The following is a 22,462-nucleotide window of genomic DNA, read 5'->3' as shown; positions in this document are numbered from 1 at the left end:
ACTGTTTTTGTTCTTGTTAGGAGTTCCAGTCTCATTCTCCTCTGGGTGTCCCTGTCTGACAGCAGTAGGATATGAGTGACCTGTCATTATCCCCAGAAAGTCCAGGGGTCCCTGCACACAGGAGCCTGTGGTTTTGAGAGATGAATTTTCAGACGCATTCTGCTCTTATCTCCTTCTAAGGCTTGATTGTTCTTTTCGTCTTTTTCAAACCTTTTCAATACAAACAAACAGGCTCTGGAGTCAGCAGAGAGGAGGGATTCCTCACTGTAGAGAAGTCCCTGCTGGAATTCTCTCTGCCCGCCCGCCCTCCCCTGCCCTGCGCTCCAGGGCTGGCTCAGTGCAGACTCCGGGACGTGCAGAGCGGGGTGCACTGTAGATTTAGGGGGAACAGCCCGGGAAAGTGCAGGTGCATTGCGGTCAGTGTGAGGGCATCTTGTGCTGCAGCCGCCACAGGACAGCTGTGGTCTGAGGTCCCATCAATAGAGACGCGTCTCTAGCGCAGGGAGCTGCCCCACACGGACCACTCAGGAACCACGACTGGTTGTGTGCAGACGTGTGGCACTGTTGTTCACGTGGGGACATCACTGAGGTCAGATCAGGAACACTGCTGGCCTTGGGAGCCTGTGTCATGTGGGGAGAGACAGGTGTGTATAAGCGCAGTAAACAGGGAGGTGTCTGTGTCAGAAGGGGGGAGGTGTCCTGGGAAAACGCAGTGGGGAAGGTGATCCTGAGTGTGGGCTGTGGGGACAGGAAGATGGCTGTGTGATTTGGGGGGTCAGTGTGAGTCTCACTAGGAAGGTGGTCTTGAGGAAAGATGTGAGGGACATGAGGAAATCTACAAGGATGTGTAGAGGAGTTCTGTCCAGGTAGGAGCCTCCGTGCAAATGCCCTGGGGCAGGAGAGTGTGGTGTCTGGGAAGAGTAAGGAGGCCTTTGTGGGTTAACTAAAACAGAGGATTGTGGGAATCGGGCAGAGAGGGATGGAGATGAGACAGAGGCTTGGCCAGACCTCATGGCCTCATTAGAAGGGCAGGGACTGTGGTCTGAGTGAGGTGGGACTCACAGTTGAGAGCAGGAGAAGAATGTGATCTGACGCCCCCTTTGAAGGGTCGCTGTGGCTGCTGTGCTGAGAACAGACGTGGAGGTGAGGGGGGCAGTGGGGAGCAGTGGGGTCTGTGCAGGCTCCAGGCTGGAGGTGCTTCCACGGGGTGAGCAGTGGACGTAGGGGGCGTGGTGGGATCTGGTTCCTTCTGAAGATGGACTTTATAGCTTCCTAACAGGTTCATCTGGGATGTCAGAGGAGTCAAGGCCACAAAAAAATCTCAGAGGATAAGGTAGATGGAGTTGCTGTCCGTAGAGATGGGGAAGCTCTGGAAGGAGCATATTGGAGGGGGCATCACAGGCGTTCATTGTAAGAGATGTTGGAGCTGAGAGCTGAGGTGCTGCAGTGAATAAAGCATCAACCTGCAATCCTGAGGTCGCTGGTTTGAAGCCCTACACCTGCCTGGTCAAGGTTCATACAGGAAGCAGCTACTGTGATCTGATGCTTCCCGCTCCTTCCACCTTCCTTTCTGTCTCTCTAAAAATAAGACGTTGGAGCTAAACATCTGTTAGAAATACAAGGGAGTCGTCCAATTAGCAGCTGGACAGAGTCTGGAGATGAGGAGAGATGTCGGTGGAGAAATAGACTTGGGAGGTGTTGGGAAACAGCTGTGTTAGATATAATCACTTGTACTTTGCATGATTAGTGCGTGAGCACATGGCAGAGCCATACGCGTGTAGCCTACATAAAGCTACAGGTCCTTCCCTTTGTGCAGATTCTGTGTCCGTCATTGTGAGGGGTGGTGTTCCACTTTGCTCACCCGCTGCTGTTAGATTCCCCACCTGTGTGCTCGCCCGCTCTTGTGAGAATCTAATAAACGGGAATGGCCCGACACTTTCCAGCTCCACAGTTCCTCTTCCGTCTGCCAGTTCCTCTTCCGTCTGCCGGAATCCAGTGTGAACCAGCCTGGCCCTGGGCACTGGCATTACCTCTGGTGTAGTCGGCAGGATTCGGATCACATTGACATGGAGCCAACAACACCCTTGAGCAGTGGGATAGAAGAGTGGTCGTACTTGAGCACGTGGTTCCCTGGGGCTGCCCTGTTGGGGCCATGGGCTGCATGTACTTTACAGCCCTGTGAGCAGAAACTGAAAGCTGTGTGCACGAGGCCGCCCGAGGTGGAGAACCCTGGTGAGAGCTGGAGAGGATCTCTGACAGCGGCAGGAGCAGGAACAGTTCCTGTGAGGTGGAGAGCTCCGGTGGGAGCTGGAGAGGATCGCTGATGTCAGCAGGAGCGGGGACAGTCCCTGCGAGATGGAGAGCTCGGGTGGGAGCTGGAGAGGATCGCTGAGGGCGGCAGGAGCGGGAACAGTTCCCGCGAGGTGGAGAGCTCCGGTGGGAGCTGGAGAGGATCGCTGACGGCGACAGGAGCGGGGGCAGTCCCTGCGGGGTGGAGAGCTCCGGTGGGAGCTGGAGAGGATCGCTGACGGCGGCAGGAGCTGGAGCAGTCCCTGCGAGGTGGAGAGCTCCGGTGGGAGCTGGAGACGATCGCTGATGGCGGCAGGAGCTGGAACAGTTCCCGCGAGGTGGAGAGCTCCGGTGGGAGCTGGAGAGGATCGCTGAAGGCGGCAGGAGCGGGGGCAGTCCCTGAGAGGTGGAGAGCTCCGGTGGGAGCTGGAGAGGATCGCGGGAACAGTTCCCGCGAGGTGGAGAGCTCCAGTGGGAGCTGGAGAGGATCGCTGACGGCGGCAGGAGCTGGGGACAGTTCCCGCGAGGTGGAGAACTCCGGTGGGAGCTGGAGGGGATCGCTGACGGCGGCAGGAGCGGGAACAGTTCCCGCGAGGTGGAGAGCCCCGGTGGGAGCTGGAGAGGATCGCTGACGGCGGCAGGAGCGGGAACAGTTCCCGCGAGGTGGAGAGCTCTGGTGGGAGCTGGAGAGGATCGCTGAGGGCGGCAGGAGCGGGAACAGTCCCTGCGAGGTGGAGAGCCCCGGGGGGAGCTGGAGATGATCGCTGAAGGCGGCAGGAGCGGGAACAGTCCCTGCGAGGTGGAGAGCTCCGGTGGGAGCTGGAGAGGATCGCTGACGGCGGCGGGAGCGGGAACAGTTCCCGCGAGGTGGAGAGCTCCGGTGGGAGCTGGAGGGGATCGCTGACGGCGGCAGGAGCGGGGACAGTTCCCGCGAGGTGGAGAGCTCTGGTGGGAGCTGGAGAGGATCGCGGGAACAGTTCCCGCGAGGTGGAGAGCCCCAGTGGGAGCTGGAGAGGATCGCTGACGGCAGCAGGAGCTGGAGCAGTTCCCGCGAGGTGGAGAGCTCCGGTGGGAGCTGGAGGGGATCGCTGACGGCGGCAGGAGCGGGGACAGTTCCCGCGAGGTGGAGAGCTCCGGTGGGAGCTGGAGGGGATCGCTGAGGGCGGCAGGAGCGGGGACAGTTCCCGCGAGGTGGAGAGCTCCGGTGGGAGCTGGAGGGGATCGCTGAGGGCGGCAGGAGCGGGAACAGTCCCTGCGAGGTGGAGAGCTCCGGTGGGAGCTGGAGACGATCGCTGACGGCGGCAGGAGCGGGAACAGTCCCTGCGAGGTGGAGAGCTCCGGTGGGAGCTGGAGAGGATCACTGAGGGCGGCAGGAGCGGGAACAGTTCCCGCGAGGTGGAGAGCCGCGGTGGGAGCGGGAACAGTTCCCGCGAGGTGGAGAGCCCCGGTGGGAGCTGGAGGGGATCGCTGACGGCGGCAGGAGCGGGGACAGTTCCCGCGAGGTGGAGAGCTCCGGTGGGAGCTGGAGGGGATCGCTGAGGGCGGCAGGAGCGGGAACAGTCCCTGCGAGGTGGAGAGCTCCGGTGGGAGCTGGAGACGATCGCTGAGGGCGGCAGGAGCGGGGACAGTTCCCGCGAGGTGGAGAGCTCCGGTGGGAGCTGGAGGGGATCGCTGAGGGCGGCAGGAGCGGGGACAGTTCCCGCGAGGTGGAGAGCTCCGGTGGGAGCTGGAGACGATCGCTGACGGCGGCAGGAGCAGGAACAGTCCCTGCGAGGTGGAGAGCCCCGGGGGGGAGCTGGAGACGATCGCTGACGGCGGCAGGAGCGGGAACAGTCCCTGCGAGGTGGAGAGCTCCGGTGGGAGCTGGAGAGGATCGCTGACGGCGGCAGGAGCGGGAACAGTCCCTGCGAGGTGGAGAGCTCGGGTGGGAGCTGGAGGGGATCACTGAGGGCGGCAGGAGCGGGAACAGTCCCTGCAAGGTGGAGAGCCCCGGGGGGAGCTGGAGACGATCGCTGACGGCGGCAGGAGCGGGAACAGTCCCTGCGAGGTGGAGAGCTCTGGTGGGAGCTGGAGAGGATCGCGGGAACAGTTCCCGCGAGGTGGAGAGCTCCGGTGGGAGCTGGAGAGGATCGCTGACGGCGGCAGGAGCGGGAGCAGTTCCCGCGAGGTGGAGAGCTCCGGTGGGAGCTGGAGAGGATCGCTGACGGCGGCAGGAGCGGGAACAGTCCCTGCGAGGTGGAGAGCTCGGGTGGGAGCTGGAGGGGATCGCTGAGGGCGGCAGGAGCGGGAACAGTTCCCGCGAGGTGGAGAGCCGCGGTGGGAGCGGGAACAGTTCCCGCGAGGTGGAGAGCCCCGGTGGGAGCTGGAGAGGATCGCTGAGGGCGGCAGGAGCGGGAACAGTTCCCGCGAGGTGGAGAGCCGCGGTGGGAGCGGGAACAGTCCCTGCGAGGTGGAGAGCTCCGGTGGGAGCTGGAGAGGATCGCTGACGGCGGCAGGAGCGGGAGCAGTTCCCGCGAGGTGGAGAGCTCTGGTGGGAGCTGGAGAGGATCGCGGGAACAGTTCCCGCGAGGTGGAGAGCTCCGGTGGGAGCTGGAGAGGATCGCTGACGGCGGCAGGAGCGGGAGCAGTTTCCGCGAGGTGGAGAGCTCCGGTGGGAGCTGGAGAGGATCGCTGAGGGCGGCAGGAGCGGGAACAGTCCCTGCGAGGTGGAGAGCTCGGGTGGGAGCTGGAGGGGATCGCTGAGGGCGGCAGGAGCGGGAACAGTCCTTGCGAGGTGGAGAGCTCCGGTGGGAGCTGGAGAGGATCGCGGGAACAGTCCCTGCGAGGTGGAGAGCCCCGGGGGGAGCTGGAGACGATCGCTGACGGCGGCAGGAGCGGGAACAGGCCCTGCGAGGTGGAGAGCTCCGGTGGGAGCTGGAGAGGATCGCGGGAACAGTCCCTGCGAGGTGGAGAGCCCCGGGGGGAGCTGGAGACGATCGCTGACGGCGGCAGGAGCGGGAACAGGCCCTGCGAGGTGGAGAGCTCCGGTGGGAGCTGGAGAGGATCGCGGGAACAGTCCCTGCGAGGTGGAGAGCCCCGGGGGGAGCTGGAGACGATCGCTGACGGTGGCAGGAGCGGGAACAGTCCCTGCGAGGTGGAGAGCTCCGGTGGGAGCTGGAGAGGATCGCTGAGGGCGGCAGGAACGGGAACAGTCCCTGCGAGGTGGAGAGCTCCGGTGGGAGCTGGAGAGGATCGCTGAGGGCGGCAGGAGCGGGGACAGTCCCTGCGAGGTGGAGAGCCCCGGTGGGAGCTGGAGGGGATCGCTGAGGGCGGCAGGAGCGGGGACAGTCCCTGCGAGGTGGAGAGCCCCGGTGGGAGCTGGAGGGGATCGCTGAGGGCGGCAGGAGCGGGGACAGTCCCTGCGAGGTGGAGAGCTCCGGTGGGAGCTGGAGAGGATCGCGGGAACAGTCCCTGCGAGGTGGAGAGCCCCGGGGGGAGCTGGAGACGATCGCTGACGGCGGCAGGAGCGGGAACAGTCCCTGCGAGGTGGAGAGCTCCGGTGGGAGCTGGAGAGGATCGCTGAGGGCGGCAGGAGCGGGAACAGTCCCTGCGAGGTGGAGAGCTCCGGTGGGAGCTGGAGAGGATCGCTGACGGCGGCAGGAGCTGGAACAGTTCCCGCGAGGTGGAGAGCTCCGGTGGGAGCTGGAGAGGATCGCGGGAACAGTTCCCGCGAGGTGGAGAGCTCCAGTGGGAGCTGGAGAGGATCGCTGACGGCGGCAGGAGCTGGGGACAGTTCCCGCGAGGTGGAGAACTCCGGTGGGAGCTGGAGGGGATCGCTGACGGCGGCGGGAGCGGGGACGGTTCCTGCGAGGTGGAGAGCCCCGGTGGGAGCTGGAGAGGATCGCTGAGGGCGGCAGGAGCGGGGACAGTTCCCGCGAGGTGGAGAGCCCCGGTGGGAGCTGGAGAGGATCGCTGACGGCAGCAGGAGCTGGAACAGTTCCCGCGAGGTGGAGAGTTCGGGTGGGAGCTGGAGAGGATCGCTGAGGGCGGCAGGAGCGGGAACAGTCCCTGCGAGGTGGAGAGCTCCGGTGGGAGCTGGAGAGGATCCCTGACGGCGGCGGGAGCGGGAACAGTTCCCGCGAGGTGGAGAGCTCCGGTGGGAGCTGGAGAGGATCGCTGACGGCGGCAGGAGCGGGAGCAGTTCCCGCGAGGTGGAGAGCCCCGGTGGGAGCTGGAGAGGATCGCTGACGGCGGCAGGAGCGGGAGCAGTTCCCGCGAGGTGGAGAGCTCTGGTGGGAGCTGGAGAGGATCGCGGGAACAGTTCCCGCGAGGTGGAGAGCTCCGGTGGGAGCTGGAGAGGATCGCTGACGGCGGCAGGAGCGGGAGCAGTTTCCGCGAGGTGGAGAGCTCGGGTGGGAGCTGGAGGGGATCGCTGAGGGCGGCAGGAGCGGGAACAGTCCCTGCGAGGTGGAGAGCTCGGGTGGGAGCTGGAGGGGATCGCTGAGGGCGGCAGGAGCGGGAACACTCCCTGCGAGGTGGAGAGCTCCGGTGGGAGCTGGAGAGGATCGTGGGAACAGTCCCTGCGAGGTGGAGAGCTCCGGTGGGAGCTGGAGAGGATCGTGGGAACAGTCCCTGCGAGGTGGAGAGCCCCGGTGGGAGCTGGAGGGGATCGCTGAGGGCGGCGGGAGCGGGGACAGTCCCTGCGAGGTGGAGAGCCCCGGTGGGAGCTGGAGGGGATCGCTGAGGGCGGCAGGAGCGGGGACAGTCCCTGCGAGGTGGAGAGCTCCGGTGGGAGCTGGAGAGGATCGCTGAGGGCGGCAGGAGCGGGGACAGTCCCTGCGAGGTGGAGAGCTCCGGTGGGAGCTGGAGAGGATCGCTGAGGGCGGCAGGAGCGGGAACAGTCCCTGCAAGGTGAGAGCTCCGGTGGGAGCTGGAGAGGATCGCTGACGGCGGCAGGAGCGGGAACAGTTCCCGCGAGGTGGAGAGCCCCGGTGGGAGCTGGAAGCCGAATACTGGCAGGGACAGTTGTTAGAGAAACAGCGGCAGCTTCAGGAGCTCCAGTGTCAGCTTCAGGCCGAGAGCCGCAGCCGCAGAGCTGAAGTGGGCGCTGAAGCAGCAGCTGCATTCGTGCTGGTGGGCTGGCTCTGAGTCAGCGGGGGCAGGGGTTTCCAACTCCTCGTGTTTGGAGCAGGTGGAGTTTGGGTTGGGACAGCCCTCAGCAGACTCAGAGCCCAGCTGGTGGTCGCCCAGAAGGTAAAAACCCAACAGCAAAACATGCCTCAGGCCCTGGCTGGTGGCCCAGTGGATAGAGTGTTGACCCAGCGTATGGGCATGTCACGTTCGATTCTGAGTGAGGGCACACAGATGAAGCAATCATCTGCCTCTCCTCTTCTTCTCCCCCTTCTCTCCCTCTTCCCCTCCTGCAGCCAGTGGCTTGATTGGTTTGAGCATGACCCCAGGTGCTGAGGATAGCTCCATTGAAAAGCGTTAGCCTCAGGCACTATAGATAGCTCAGTACTCAAGCATTGGCCCTAGGTGGTGTTGCCAGTTGGATCCTGGTTGGGACACATGCGGGTGTCTGCCTCAGTATCTCCCTGCCTCTCACAAAAAAAAAAAAAAGAAAAGAAAAAGAAAAAAAAAAGAGAGAGAGAGAGAGAAAGAAAGAAAGAAAGAAAGAAAAACAACAAGTGTCTCAGGACACGCACAAGCCCCTCTGCAGTCCTTGGGCTCTGTGTGGCCCGGCTTTACACCCAGACAGAGCTGATGGAGGTAGGGGTCTAATTCAGGCAGAAACCCACCCAGCCCCTGGCAGCCTGGTTGCTGCTGTTGTGGGACATAGGGGTGGATGGCATCTTGCTCTCTGGGAAAGAGATGGAGAAATTAGCCACCATGACCACACTCCTCCTTGAGGCAGCGTCCTCAGAACTGCCGTGACAACCCAGGAAACCATGCCCTATTAGAACGAGTGCTGGCTGCCACTCGTACGGTCTGGCAGAACGCGGGAGACTTGCTGGGGGCAGTGAGTCGGTGGCAGTCATATACTGAGCTGTGGCTGGTCCTCCTGAAACTGGGTATGAGGAACGCTGCTTTCAACCTGAGGTCCCGTGCACCAGAGGAGGAAGTGCTTATGTCAGGGATGAGGGACCTTATTCTCCGTAGTGCCCTGTCAACCCTTTTTGGGTCATTAGTGGATATCTTAGACCAGTGGTCGGCATACTGCGGCTTGCAAGCCACATGCAGGTCTTTGGCCCCTGGAGTGTGGCTCTTCCACAAAATACCACGTGCAGGCGCTACCTCGATAAGAAATGTACCTACCTATATAGTTTAAGTTTAAAAAATTTGGCTCTCAAGAGAAATTTCAATCGTTGTACTGTTGATATTCGTGGCTCTGTTGACTGAGTTTGCTGACCACTGTCTTAGACCCCTGTGTGGACAGCCCACCATGCTGTTACACAGATGGGGCAGATTTGGGGGAGATAGAAGGGACCTGGCACCATAAGGCTGTGCGGGCTACTACCTGTATTGTCCCCCCAACCCCCAGGCTAACAAGACATACGAGCCTGTAAAGGTTACCTGAACACAGGTGTGGGTAGATTTGGATATACCTGGGGCAGATATAGAGAAATTAGGTGGCAGATCTAATAGAGTCCTGTTAGAACTTTCGGCAGCTTAGGCTGAAAGAGAGATTCCAGCCACTGAAAAAGTGGGGGAAGCGGGTGGCCCCACAGCTGCCAAAAAAATGGCTGGTGTGTGTGCAGCACGGTGCCGAGACTGCACGTTGGAGGAGCTTCCAGAAAGAAGGTCAGTGCTCCGGTTGCACAGTAGCAAGATCATATGACAGACTCTAGAAGCAGGGGCCACGACAAGAAGGGGGCACGAGCTCCCTTGCTGGATGGACACGCCGTTTGTGGACAGTATGAGACCCCAGTGGTCAGGCCTGGCCCCTACGGAGGCCCTCCTGCACCGGAAGCAGCTCTCACCCCGTTGCAGACACACAGCAAGGATACATCACAGCTTCAGTGGACGTGGCCCTGGGCCATCGTGGAAGACACCTGTCCCATGGATTGTGAGATAGGCACCCCTAAAGGGGAGGAGTAGAGGGAAAACAGCTGTCTTAGGCTGGCTCACTTGCACTTTGCATGATTAGCGTGTGGGCACGTGTCAGAACCATGTGTCAGGAATCTGCATAAGGCTACGGGCACTTTCTGTTGGCAAGGGTAGCTTGCCTGCTGCTGCCAGGGGCCGTTTTCCTGACCACGTGCCTGCCGCTGCGAGGAGAGCTGTCCCTGCTTGTTTTCTGGCTGCCATTGGAAGAATGTAATAAACGGGAACACACCAACTCTTTCCTGCTCCGCAGTTCATCTACCGTCACCCTGAATCCAGTGTGACCTTGCTCAGTTGGGGCCACTGGCTTTAAAGGAGACAACACACAGAAAGGATATTTAAAGCCTTTAGAACAGAGGAGGAGACCCAGGCAGTGATGGCTGTAGGCATGGCGACCACGGAGTCCCAGACTTCCCTGTGCGCAGGGGTCACCTGCCATTTTGTTAAGACTCAGACCGTCGGGAGCAGAGTGTGAGAGTCTGGATTATAACAAGGTCGGTGCTGATGCTGCTGGTCTCAGGTCACACGTTTAGTAGCAGGAACCCAGACCAGGGTCCCCACAGGGCTGTGTGTCAGCCTCACCTGCAGGGCTGGTTACACGGTGATTCCTGGTCTGGTGCCTAATTCTCAGGGACGGTGGGTCTGGGAGGGGCCTGGGGGTGTGTAAGAAGATGTGATGTTGGGAGTTACATGTCGTTCTCTCCGCCGTGGGGCAGAGTCAGGTGGGAGATTTAGGAAGTGGTCCTGGGTCAGGGTAATAAAATCTCTGAATGCTTGCTCTCTGAAACTCTTCCCCTCATTGATTTCCTCCAACAAACAATGGAATCCCAACTGTTTCTACTTCAGATATAAAGCAGTATGTACATGACATTGGGTCTAATAGTGTTTGGGGAAAACCACAGACCAGGTTGAGGCCACACAGCCAGGAGCAGACCCACAGTCCAGCCGAGGTCGGGTCCCACACAGGAACCACTGTCCTGCTGCTGGACACATGTCACTGCTCACACCTCTGACTCCCTGATGCTGGACCCTGGTCCTGCGGTCAGGACCGCTGTCTCTGCTCTCCTGGCAGCTGGACACTGTCCCGGCCACTCCCACCACCCTTGTCCACTGCAGTCTGCACAGTCCCAGCCTCTCTGTGTCACCACGTCCCGAGGCAGAGTCTAGTCCATTCTCACCTGACTGGTGGAGCCTCATGCCGGAATGTTGGGGGACGTGGGTTTCCCTCTTTTACAGAAGGACGTGGTCTCTGCCTCCCACCAGACTCTGTGTGTGTGGGATTCGCCTCATGTGGGAAGAGAGTTCAGGTGCTGGGCTGAGGGATGGAGAAGTGACCTATTTCAATTCTTGGAGCAAAGATCTGAGATGTAGACTTTGGTGTTGTATCACTCAGGTGTGGCTGGAGGAACAAGTGACCAATGAATGATCCCTCAGGCAGTGGTAGTGGTGTCACTGCTGGCTCTTTTTGAGTTTCTTTGTGGGTGGTGAGGGTCCTCCACTCACCCAGTTCTCTGATTCTCAGACACCAAGTCTCTTCCAGTTCAACCTAATTCTGACGTCAGCGAGTACCTGGAGTGAGATCAGACCCCACACACTCAGGGCTCCGCCCCACAGGACAGCCCTCACTGGAGAGTTCAGTCCTATGTTATCTGCATGTCTGTCCGACTTGGCTACAAACGTTGGGGATCCATCTCTGAAGGTCAGTAATTTGCTAGAACAACTCCGAGGGTCAGGCAAGTGCTGTGCTTACTGTGACAGGTCATCATAAATGACACAGTGAGCGGCCAGATGAAGAGGGATGTGATGAGGTTGAGAAGGGCCTCTGTCACCAGGGAGCTGGAAAATGTCACCTCCCTTCTTCTCCATCATATGACTGTGTTTACTACTTCAGAAGCTCTGAACCCCATTGTTAAGGCTTTTTTTTTTTAATGGAAGTTTCCCTGTGTGGACATGATTGATTAAGTCATTGGCCATTGGTGATTGGACTCCCCAGAGGTGGGGCAGTGAGGCTGAAAGCTCCAGCCCTCTCATCAAGCTTGGTCTCTGGTGACCAGCCCCATCCTGAAGCTACCCAGGACCTCAGCCACGGGCCATCTCATGAGCATCCCAGAGACACTCCTGTCAATCAGATGTCCAAGGTTTTAGGAGCTCTGTGCCAGGAACATGGAGCAGAGGCCTTCTTTTTTCTTTTCTTTTCTTTTTTTTTTTTGTATTTTTGTATTTTTCTGAAGTAAGAAGCTGGGAGGCAGAGAGATAGACTCCCCATGTGCCCAACTGGGATCCACCCGGCATGCCCACCAGAAGGCAATGCTCTGCCCATCTGGGTCTTTGCTCTGTTGCAACTGGAGCCATTCTAGTGCCTGAGGCAGAGGCCATGGAGCCATCCTCAGTGCCTGGGCCAACTTGCTCCAATGGAGCCTTGGCTGCGGGAGGGGAAGAGAGAGACAGAGAGGAAGGAGAGGGGGAGGGGGTGGAGAAGCAGATGGGCGCTTCTCCTGTGTGCCCTGGCTGGGAATCGAACCCGGGACCCCTGCATGCTAGGCCAACGCTCTACCACTGAGCCAACCGGCCAGGGCCTCTCATTTCTTTATAAGGGGCCACTTACTCTGCCTTGCCCAAATATTCGGGTCGTGCTCGTCCCTTACAGATCTCTGCTGTGGGTGTTGATGGTCTTATTTCCTCTCTATTGGCCATGGATCCACTGCCTTGTCTGACACATGGTGTCTCTTTGCACACTTTTCTCCTCCTGCCTCGATGCCCTACGCCTGGTTTAGGCCGGGACCTATTCTCCAAATTCAGAGTCTCTCTCCTTTCACCTCCCGTCCTCAGAGTCGGCCCTGTTACTGCTTCTCGGCCAGCCAGATTTGCCCAATTCTGTTATAAATTTTCCTCTACCACCCAGCAGAGTGAATCCCAAGGTTCTCCTCACCACCCCCACGGCGGCAAAACTCCCAGGAAAGGCCCCCTGGTTTCATGTCCCCAGGTTAAAGAAAACGGAAGCTCCATCTCCACACACACCTACGGGTGATCCTTCCAGTCAACCTGAATCACCGCCCAGATACGCCTGCTCCCCCTGAGGGCCCAGCAAGGTCAGTCTGACTAAAGTCCCAGAAGAAGAACAGTCTGAGCCTGAGTGACTGTGATCACCCCCTGACAACAGACAGGACGGAGATTCCAGCTGCTCTATTCTTTCTTACCTCCTTACCCTTAAAGGCATACTCTGCCCCATACCCTCCCTCTTAACATCCTCTCTTCTAAAAAAACTCTCTTAATCTTAGTTAAAATCTGGTATTCAAGACTAACTCCTCCTATGCAGCTGACTGCTGGATGTGTCTGTGCATGTCACCCTCAGCTTACTCAGCTCTCCCTGTTCCTCTTAATAACACTCATCTCTTTCACACCACTCTCATGTACAAGATTCAGAGAGGGGCCACCTGCTGTGAGAGAGCCAGCACTCTCAGAGGAGATTACCAACCTCAGCTGCAAACCGAGCAGACAAGCTATACTAAACCTACCATTCCCAGCTTGACAAGCTCCTTCCACAGCCCTTTCCAACCACGGACTCACACCTGTCAATCCTCCCTGGGGACCAGGTCTACAGGAGGACACGGGGAAAAACCCCTCTCCAGCCTACCTAGACAGGGCCCCGTACTGTCATCCCGTCCACCCCACCCGCCATCAAAGTGGAAGGAGACTCACACTGGACTCACCTCTCCCACATTAAGCCTTATCCCCCCAACACCCCTAAAACCCACATCTGCACCCCCACAGGTCCTCTGTCTCTCAGAATCTCCACATGTGCCCCTATCGAGAAGAACCAGACCAGTCCATCCCATAATGCTCCTCCAAGAGGCCATATCCCACCACACCACCCGGTCCAGCGGGCACTCACAACAGGCAACTGCCAATGACCACCTTGCAGATTCTTCCACTTCCCTCTTCAGGCCTCGAGGACCTCTCCTGGTTGAGGCCTCGCTCCAGTGAAAGTGACGAGCTCCTCACTTAGATGCGGGACTGGGCCTGGCAAGGTTCTCTACTTGAATATTCTGCAAAGAAACAGCGGCTTTTCAATTTCTTCTTCTCTTCCTCTTAATCACCTCTAAGCCCAGCCACCATGCCCCAGTTCTTGACCTCCTAACACCAGCTCTACTTTCTCTGTTACTGGGGGCCACATATGCGCCCCCGTCTCCTCTCTCCCAGAGGCCTCTCTGGGAACCACTCTCTTTCCTTTTATATATAAATATATCACGTAGTCGGGAATCTGAGGTTTCATCTCTGTAACCCTGCCTGTGAGTCTCGTATCAGGGCTTGTGGCAGATGACCTACCACAAAGGAATATCTGATGTCACCAGCCGAGAAGTCCTGGGTGATTGAAGACCGCTAGAAGTTAAACACACTCAAACTTCCATAAAAGACCATCCTTTGTCCAGCAGCCAGTCAGCTGATGCCCCACGGCCCTTCCAACTCCCCGCCCCTAACCCTTAAACAGCACGTCCTACCCTGTACCTGGTGGACTCCCCCCTGCGAGCCAGCCCGGCAGGCTCCTTTCAATAAAGCCTGTCACACTGGTCTTTTCAGACTCCAATGGATTCTAACAAATCCTACTCCAAACACATTGTAATTAAAATACCAAAAGTTAAAGACAGAATCTTAAAAACAGCCAGGGAGAGACAGTGATCTACAAGGGAGCTCATATGAGTCTGTTAGTTTATGTCTCAACAGAAACATTTAAAAAAAATTTTTATTTATTAATTTTTAGAGAGAGGAGAGAGAGAGAAAGGGGGAAGGAGCAGGAAGCATCAACTCCCATATGTGCTTCCGTGAGCCCGAATGACCTTTTCAGGCATGATTTATACTGTAAACATTGTAAACCTTTCTCATTTATTTGCAAGACCCTTTCCAGTCCGGGCCCAGGGGACACAGCAGTGGCCGGGTGAGGGGCCTGGACCCCGGTTCCCAGTGTTCCTCCCGCACAGGCGCCCAGGGTGCTCAGACCTCGAAGACTACACTCTGTCCCCGGGCTGAGGACCTGTCACCAGGCAGCACCTCCCTCCCTGACCATCTCCCCAGGTCCTCCTGAGGGGCCTCCCTGCCCTGCCCGGGTCTCCTCATCCTCCCTCTCCCCTCACTGCTGGGCTTTTGTTCACACCCAGGTCACTAGCACACTTTACACTGTATCTATTTGTTACTGTCTGTCCCTTCCTGAGACCGTCAGCTCTGTGAGGACAGGGACAGGGATGTGATGTCCACAGCTGCATTTCCACTGCCCTGAAATGCCCCGTTGTTGTTGTGTTCAGTGAATGAGTGAGTGAGTGCACTCAGACTGCCACACTCACAGCTGCACACCGACACACCGAGTGTGCACGACCCTGCCACGCTCACACACACACACAGACATCCGCACACACTGACATGGTTAAAAAAAGACACACTCACACACACACTGACACATACACAGATGCACTCAAACACAGAGATATACAGACTCAATCACACACACTGACACGCTCATACACACTGAAATGCTGCATCCCAGTCCGATGCTCTATCCACTGTGCCACCACCTGATCAGCAACATGCTCAAAACAGACACATACACTCAAACTCACAGACACAAACAAACACACGGACATCCTCACACAAATGCTAAAAGCCTAATTTTCGATCCACAGCATGTTAGGAATGTTTCCCATGTCATTGTGCATTATTTAAAACTCTTTATCCAATGTACTCTGATATATCTCAAACATACCTAAAGTTTGAAAGAACTTTAATCACTTTAATATTCTGAAACAACTAGATTTAATCACTTTAACCTTTTGTTATATTTTTAATATAATGTATTTCTATAATTTTTCTTAAAAATTTTGAAAATAACCTGTGAATATCATGAACTTCACCCCTAAATATTCCAATATTCATCTCTTAAAATGTAATATTTTCCTTCAAATACTATTATTACACTGAAGAAAACAACTGTAATTCCCTAAAGTATAAAGTGTCAAAGTCACACAAGATCCTCTGTGTCATCCCCTAAGAGCAGGGGTCGGGAACCTATGGCTCGTGAGCCAGATGTGGCTCTTTTGATGGCTGCATCTGGCTCAAAGACAAATCTTTAGTAAAAAAAATAATAACATTAAAAATATAAAACATTCTCATGTATTACAATCCATTCATTTCCTACTGCTCATGTTCATGATTGCAGGTGTCTGGAGCCAATCACAGCTGTCCTCCGGGACAACACCAAATTTCTTTTGGATAATGCGTAATGTACATTGGTCGTTGTGAGGTCAGGAAGTAAACTTCCCTCCTTTTAATCATGTAGTCAGCTAGCTAATTGCAGAAACTCTTTTGATGAAGAAGATGGCTAAAAGAAAAAAGATGAGGAGTATCGTACTTTTCAGCAGGAATGGACAGAGGAATTCGCCTTTGTGGAGAGAGCAGGTTCTGCAGTGTGTCTAATACGCAATGATAAAATGGCATCGATGAAACTGCATTGATGAAACGGTTAAATATAAAGTGGCACTTCGACACACGCCATACTACATTTGCATTGAAGTATCCAGCGGGGGACAGCAGGAAGAAAGCATGTCAAGAGCTACTGTGCAGAGTGCAAGCTAGTCAGCAGCAACTCTGTGTTTGGACCCAACAGGGTGACTGGAATTCGGCTAGCTTTGCTGGTGCTTTAGCAATTGTGAGAAACGGAAAGCCATTCACAGATGGGGAGTATGCCAAAACATTCATGCTTGATGTTGCCAGTGACTTTCGGATAAAGACAACATAATCAAACGAATAAAAGATATGCCTCTATCGGCAAGAACTGTTCACGATTGTACCATCATGATGGCAAATCAAATTGAGGCAACACAAGTGAAGGACATAAATGCAGCACCATTCTTTTCTCTCGCTTTGGATGAGTCAACAGTCATAAGCCATTTATCCCAGTTTGGCGTGATTGCAAGTTATGCTGTCAGTGACACACTACGTGAGGAAAGTCTTGCTGCTTTGCCTATGAAAGAGACAGCAAGAGAGGATTTATTCAAGTCTTTCACTGAATTCGCTAAAGAAAAAAATCTACTGATGGATAAACTTATTTCGGTGTGTACTGATGGTGCTCCATGCATGGTGGGGAAAAACAGAGGATTCGTAGCGCTTCTTCGTAAACATGAAGAAACCCATCCTAAGTTTTCACTGCATCCTACATCAGGAGGCGCTGTGTGCTCAGATGTGTGGTGAGTAGCTTGGTAAGGTGATGTCACTGGTCATTCGGGAGGTCAACTTTATTGTTGCCCAAGCTTAAAATGATCGCCAGTTTAAAACACTGCAGGGTGAAGTTGGGAATAATTATCCTGGTCTGCTTCTGCACAGCAATGTGCATTGGTTGTCAAGAGGGAAGGTGCTCAGCCATTTTGAGGCTTGTTTGAGCGAAATCCGGACTTTTCTTGAAAGAAAAACATCGAGCATCCTGAGTTAGCTAACACTGAGTGGCTCCTGAAGTTCTACTATCTCATGGACGTGACTGAACATCTGAACCAGCTCAATGTGAAAATGCAAGGCGCTGGAAATACAGTCTTATCCCTTCAACAAGCAGTGTTTGCATTTGAAAACAAGCTGGAACTCTTCATCACCGACATTGAAACAGGTCGTTTACTACACTTTGAAAAACTGGGAGAGTTTAAAGATGCATGCACAGCAAGTGACCCTGCTCAACATCTTGATCTCCAGCAGCTAGCAGGCTTCACATCTAATCTCCTGCAGTCATTCAAAGAGCACTTTGGAGAATTTCGTGAGCGCACTCGTCTTTTTAAGTTCATCGCTCATCCACATGAGTGTCCAGTGGACAATGCTGACCTGAGTTACATCCCCGGTGTCTCCGTCAGAGATTTTGAGCTACAAGCTGCTGACATGAAGGCCTCAGACATGTGGGTGAATAAGTTCCAAGTCACTGAATGAAGATTTGGAAAGTCTTGCACAACAGCAAGCAGAGTTGGAGAGCAAACACAAGTGGGAAGAAATGATAAAACTTCAACCCATGGACCAGCTGATTGTCAAAATTTGGAACGCGCTTCCCGTCACATACCACACACTGCAGCGTGTGAGTGTTGCTTTACTGACGATGTTTGGCTCTACGTATGCATGTGAGCAGTCTTTCTCACATCTAAAGAACGTTAAGACCAACCGACGATCACGTTTAATGGATGGAAGTCTCAACACCTGCATAAAGCTTAATCTCACCACATATCAACCAGACTACAAAGCCATCAGCAAAACCATGCAGCACCAGAAGTCGCATTAATGGTAAGAAGTACTTTATTCATCATTGGTTAGCAACAGCATAACAACGTTATTAAAAAGAATTCAGAGACTTATTGTACTTTAAAAGTGTTGGTCTTACATAAAACGCACACATTTACTTGTACTTAATGTTAAACATATTGTATGGATCTCATGGAATTATATTTTAAAATACGTGGCGTTCATGGCTCTCTCAGCCTAAAAGGTTCCCGACCCCTGCTCCAGAGCCTCTCACGTGGAGAAGAGGAGGGCTCAGGGCCTTGTGCCGTCTCTGAGTGTCCACCCCTCCCGGCCACCCCTCTCTCTGTCCCCTTGATGCTAACACCAGAGAAATCTGAGAAGTAGAAACATTTCTTTCACTTGCTATTTCTTTTTCTTTTTTTACTTGGATTTTGAAAAGAAATCATCTCTTATTTGGGAACAACATCTCAATGTCTACATAACCGTCCACAGTGTGGACATGCACATGGGGGCTGCAGCCTAAAAGGACAGCCCCTGGGCCTTCCATCTTCACATGAGGACAGAAGGGGCCCTTGTGACAGGTCACACCTGGTGCCTCAGAAGTCACACTCCAACAGCATGTGTCACACTGAGACCATTGTGGGCACAGTCCCCTCCCTCAGGGTTAGGAGTGAACTTACAGGGGTCTCCAAACTTTTTACACAGGGGGCCAGTTCACTGTCCCTCAGACCATTGGAGGGCTGCCAAATACAGTGGTCCTCTCACTGACCACCAATGAAAGAGGTGCCCCTTCCAGAAGTGCAGTGGGGGCTGGATAAATGGCCTCAGGGGGCCCCATTGCGACCCACGGGCCGTAGTTTGGGGACGCCTGCGAGACCCTCCTCTCCTCCAACACTCCGCTCCACAATCATGGGGTCATGAAAGGGTCCACACACCGGAACTGAGACTGACCACCCCAAACCTCCTCATCCCCATCGACAGAGCCCAAGTGAGAGCCCCAGACCCCTGCCCCTCCCCCCTCCCTCTGTCTCACTCACCACCATCTGCCCTGAATCCACCAGGATGAACCTCACTCTCTCCTTTTCCCTGTCTCAGTCACCCCTGGTCCCCCAAACATCCTGCATGCTCATCTCCACAGGCTCCGTGCACCCCTACTCTGTCTCCCCTCACACCCCCTCCCCAGCTCCTGAAACCTTCCCACTGTGTCCCCCAGAGGTCTCAGCCCAGGATCAGCCAAATCCACAGTCCTCCCAGGGTGTTCCTGCACCTGCAGCTCTGACAGGGACCTGGGTCTCCCTGAGGACACGGCTCCCTCTGAATTCCTGTCATGGGGGTGTCTCCCCTCCCACAGACCTTGTCCCCGGGGCCTGGGGGTGGGTGGGGTCTTTCTCATCAACTGCTTTGACATTTCCTGCTCTCCTCCCTAACATGCCCTAATCCATCATCAGATCGGAGCCCCCACTCCCCTCATTGTAGGTAATCCCTGGGGACCCCCAGGCCATTTCCCCATTACTTTTAGCTCCTGGCTCACGGTCACCCTCCCCACAGTGCCACCTCCTTGACCTCGGTGATTTCAACATAATCAAATGTGGAAAGATGAACAGTGGTCCCCAAAGATGTCTATCCCGAATCCTTACTGTCTGTGAACAGCTTTCCTTACATGGCAAAGGGACTTGGTGATGTAATGAAGGTTAAGGACCTTAGGACAGGAAGACCATCCTGGATCACCTGGCTGGACAATCACGTCACATAAACCTAAAAGCAGAGAGGTTTCTCTGGCTGGAGTCAGAGATGCTGCAGGAGAGATGAGGGTGAGGGGAGGCAGAGAGGTCCCACATGGGGGAAGGATTGTGTGTGCTGTGGAGGCCACGTCCCAGGACTGAAGACATCCTCTGGGAGCTCAGGGTGGCTCCAGCTGACAGCCAGCAAGGAAACAGGGACTCAGTCCCACATCTGCAAGAATTTGAGTTTAGACAACACAGTGAACGAGCTTGGCAGTGGATTCTTCCAGAGCCCCGGTGAGGACATGTCGGATGTGTAACCTGCACAACCATGAGATAATAAAGGGCTGCTGTTTAAAGCCACTCGGTTTGTGGTCACTTTACAGCAGGGACAGAACACACACAGCAGAGGACGCTCAGTCCCTGGCCCCTCACTTCCCTGAGCTCCTCTCCTCCATGACCTTCTGCTCTGCTCTTCCTGGGCCCCCTCCCTTGTCATCCCCTAGACTTGTCATTGCCAATAACCCAGCCCTCCCACAGTCTCCATGCCATGCTTCCCACGCTCTGCCCTCCATCTCCCTACTCACCCCGCAGGGCGGCCTAAGCTCTGGAAACACTGGTGCAATTATTGATCACATGTGCAATGTAATATCAGCAAATCATTCATCACAAATGTGCCTGTTTCCCAGGCCTGAGTCCACCGCCTGCTACAGCAACTCCCACAATCCTTTGTGCCCACTGGGATCCCAGCTTATTATCCTACCATCTAGTCACCGTCCCTCACCCCTCAATGTCCTCTCCTCCCTCCTCACTCATCTTCAATTCCATGAGACACCATTTCAATCCCTCCCTTGATCTCCCTTGTCTTGTCACCCTTGCTTGGAAAACCACACAGCCAGGAAATTCTACCATGCCCTCCCTGCACCTGCCCCGTGCAGCTACAGGAGGCTGGAGACAACACAGTCACGTGGATACTGTCACATTAACATTATGACCTAGACCACAGGGGGCTCCACACTGCTGCCCACAATCATCCTGTCCCTGCACGGCTCCCTCAGTCTCCCCCATCCTCTGCTCAAACATCCACCCTCCTTCCCCATCTCATTACTGCCAGTGACCTTGTTTTCTGCTTCACTGAGGAAACTGAACACATTAGAAGATGATTGTTACAGATTTCCAACACCGTCTACTTGGAGACTTCACCACAGGCGAGCTGTCCACACTCCCAGCCAGAGCCGTCCCTCTGCTGGTGCTCGAGGCCTCATCCCTTCTCGTCTACATAAAGGTACTGGTCTAGCAGTTCTTACCTTTTTCTCTCTGTAAAGCCAGTAGCCACGCCCACCATCACAGCTGCCTGGCCCATGCAAGTTCACACTTGATTCGGACAGATGGTAATGAAACAACAGAGCCAAGAATGGGTGGGCCATTAGTTTTAATCCTAGCTTGCACCTGGTGGGCAAGAAATACACACAGTGGGAAAACACTTCCCTTTCCATTCAGGGCTCCTAAAGCCACTGTCTTACCCGAGTTTCCTAGAATCAAAGGTATCTATCTCCCAGCCTTGCTGGGGTCCAGCCCCGGGGGGGATCCAGGGGTCCCACAGGAGGAGACGGCGTCGGCGAAAAAATCGAGTGAGAGAGCCGAATTCTTTTCTTTCTCTTTATTCTCTAGTTAGCATTTACTGCCAGGCATCTCTACCAAATGCTAGTACAGCTCCTTTTTTATACACTCACACCAAGTTACAATTACATGGTATTAATCATTGCTTCTGTTTCACTATGTTTACATGTTTCCAGATAACAGTTAATTTATATATATAAACTACAAATCAGGTGGCAAATCATTCAAAGTACAATTAAAAAATAACTTGAATAGCGATAACATCGGTAAAAGCTTTTAAAGGATTAGTACTAACTAATAACTCAACTTTACTGTTGTTGTGAGTCAAGGGGCAGAGAGAGATTAACAGACAAAATCATTAAGGACTAGCAAAGGACCACCGCTTGCTCAGGCAAATGGCCTTGAGTTCATGCAATGTCCTAATTTTTCTCACAAGACTTCAAAAGGCTTGCTTATTAAGAAATTGTCATAACACCAAGAGTAACTTTTGCTTAAAGATATATAGAGTGCACCTGCAAGATAGCTTAGTAGCAACATAATATCAGAAGGCATTAATTGCTATTGCTTCTATGGATTCTTCCATATTCCTCTTTATTATCTGAACGAAAAACCTTGGGAAAGTATATAAATCTCATGAGAATGTCTCACTGAGAAAGTCCAATAACTGCCTTCAGTCATAAAACAATTCTCTTAGCAAAACATTCTTTTCTTGCTGACTGTGTTCCCATCCCAAGCCATGCAACGGGCCATTCCATAACACCTTACCTAAGATTCTATGTCTAGTTAAACTTTATTTATTTACTATATTCACACACTAGTAAATTCTAACTATATTCTTCTTAGAGTGTTCCACTATCTGCAGATCAAATAAGCAAGAAGAAAGGAAAGTTTCTCTATCACATGAAAAGGCTAGGGAGGAAAAATGATTAATTAAGTGAAGGCTGAAAGGTGCTTTGTGCACAGCCACTGCCTCCTACCCATTCACAAGTCACAATCTATTCTTTCTAACATGATTAAGAAGAAATTCTCCTACAAACTTAACCCTTTACGAGGGATATCATAGCCAGCCTCTTATGTTTACTAGCCCAGTTCAAGGGGCTTACAGGCTTTTCTGTGGAACTTACACCTTCTGTCTCATTTCCAAAGAAATTACTACAAATCTACAGGGAAAGCACGGTACTATTATCCCTGTGCCACAAATAATAGCACACACCCAGAAAAAGGGGGGATATAAGGCCAGATTAATTCAAAAGATTAAAGGGGGAAGTATCGTTGTGCCTTTCCTTGCGGTGACTTTGTCAACCCGCAGCTGTTGGTCTTTACTGCGGTGACTCTATCTTCTTTTGCTGTGACTTTGTCAACCAGCAGTTGTGGATCTTCTCCTGCTGTGACCTAGTTAGCCAACATTAGTGGATCGGCTCCCGACACAGCCTTATTCACCTCTGTTCCCCATCTCCTTCTCTCTGCACAAACTGGTTTCTTCTTCAGCACTC

General features: G+C 54.4%; 1 protein-coding gene and 1 long non-coding RNA gene across 2 annotated transcripts in view; one reads left to right on the top strand and one right to left on the bottom strand.

The window, feature by feature from the left end:
• LOC136387728 (uncharacterized) overlaps positions 1-22,462 on the bottom strand; it is a 132,740-nt gene that overhangs the window by 105,595 nt on the left and 4,683 nt on the right. The gene's annotated exons all lie outside the window — the stretch shown is intronic.
• LOC136387721 (patr class I histocompatibility antigen, A-126 alpha chain-like) overlaps positions 1-22,462 on the top strand; it is a 155,809-nt gene that overhangs the window by 128,672 nt on the left and 4,675 nt on the right. The window lies entirely within an intron of this gene.

Source organism: Saccopteryx leptura, chromosome 1 (assembly GCF_036850995.1).
Source record: "Saccopteryx leptura isolate mSacLep1 chromosome 1, mSacLep1_pri_phased_curated, whole genome shotgun sequence".
NCBI classification, from domain to species: Eukaryota; Metazoa; Chordata; class Mammalia; order Chiroptera; family Emballonuridae; genus Saccopteryx; species Saccopteryx leptura.
This window is presented reverse-complemented; position numbering and strand designations above follow the sequence as displayed.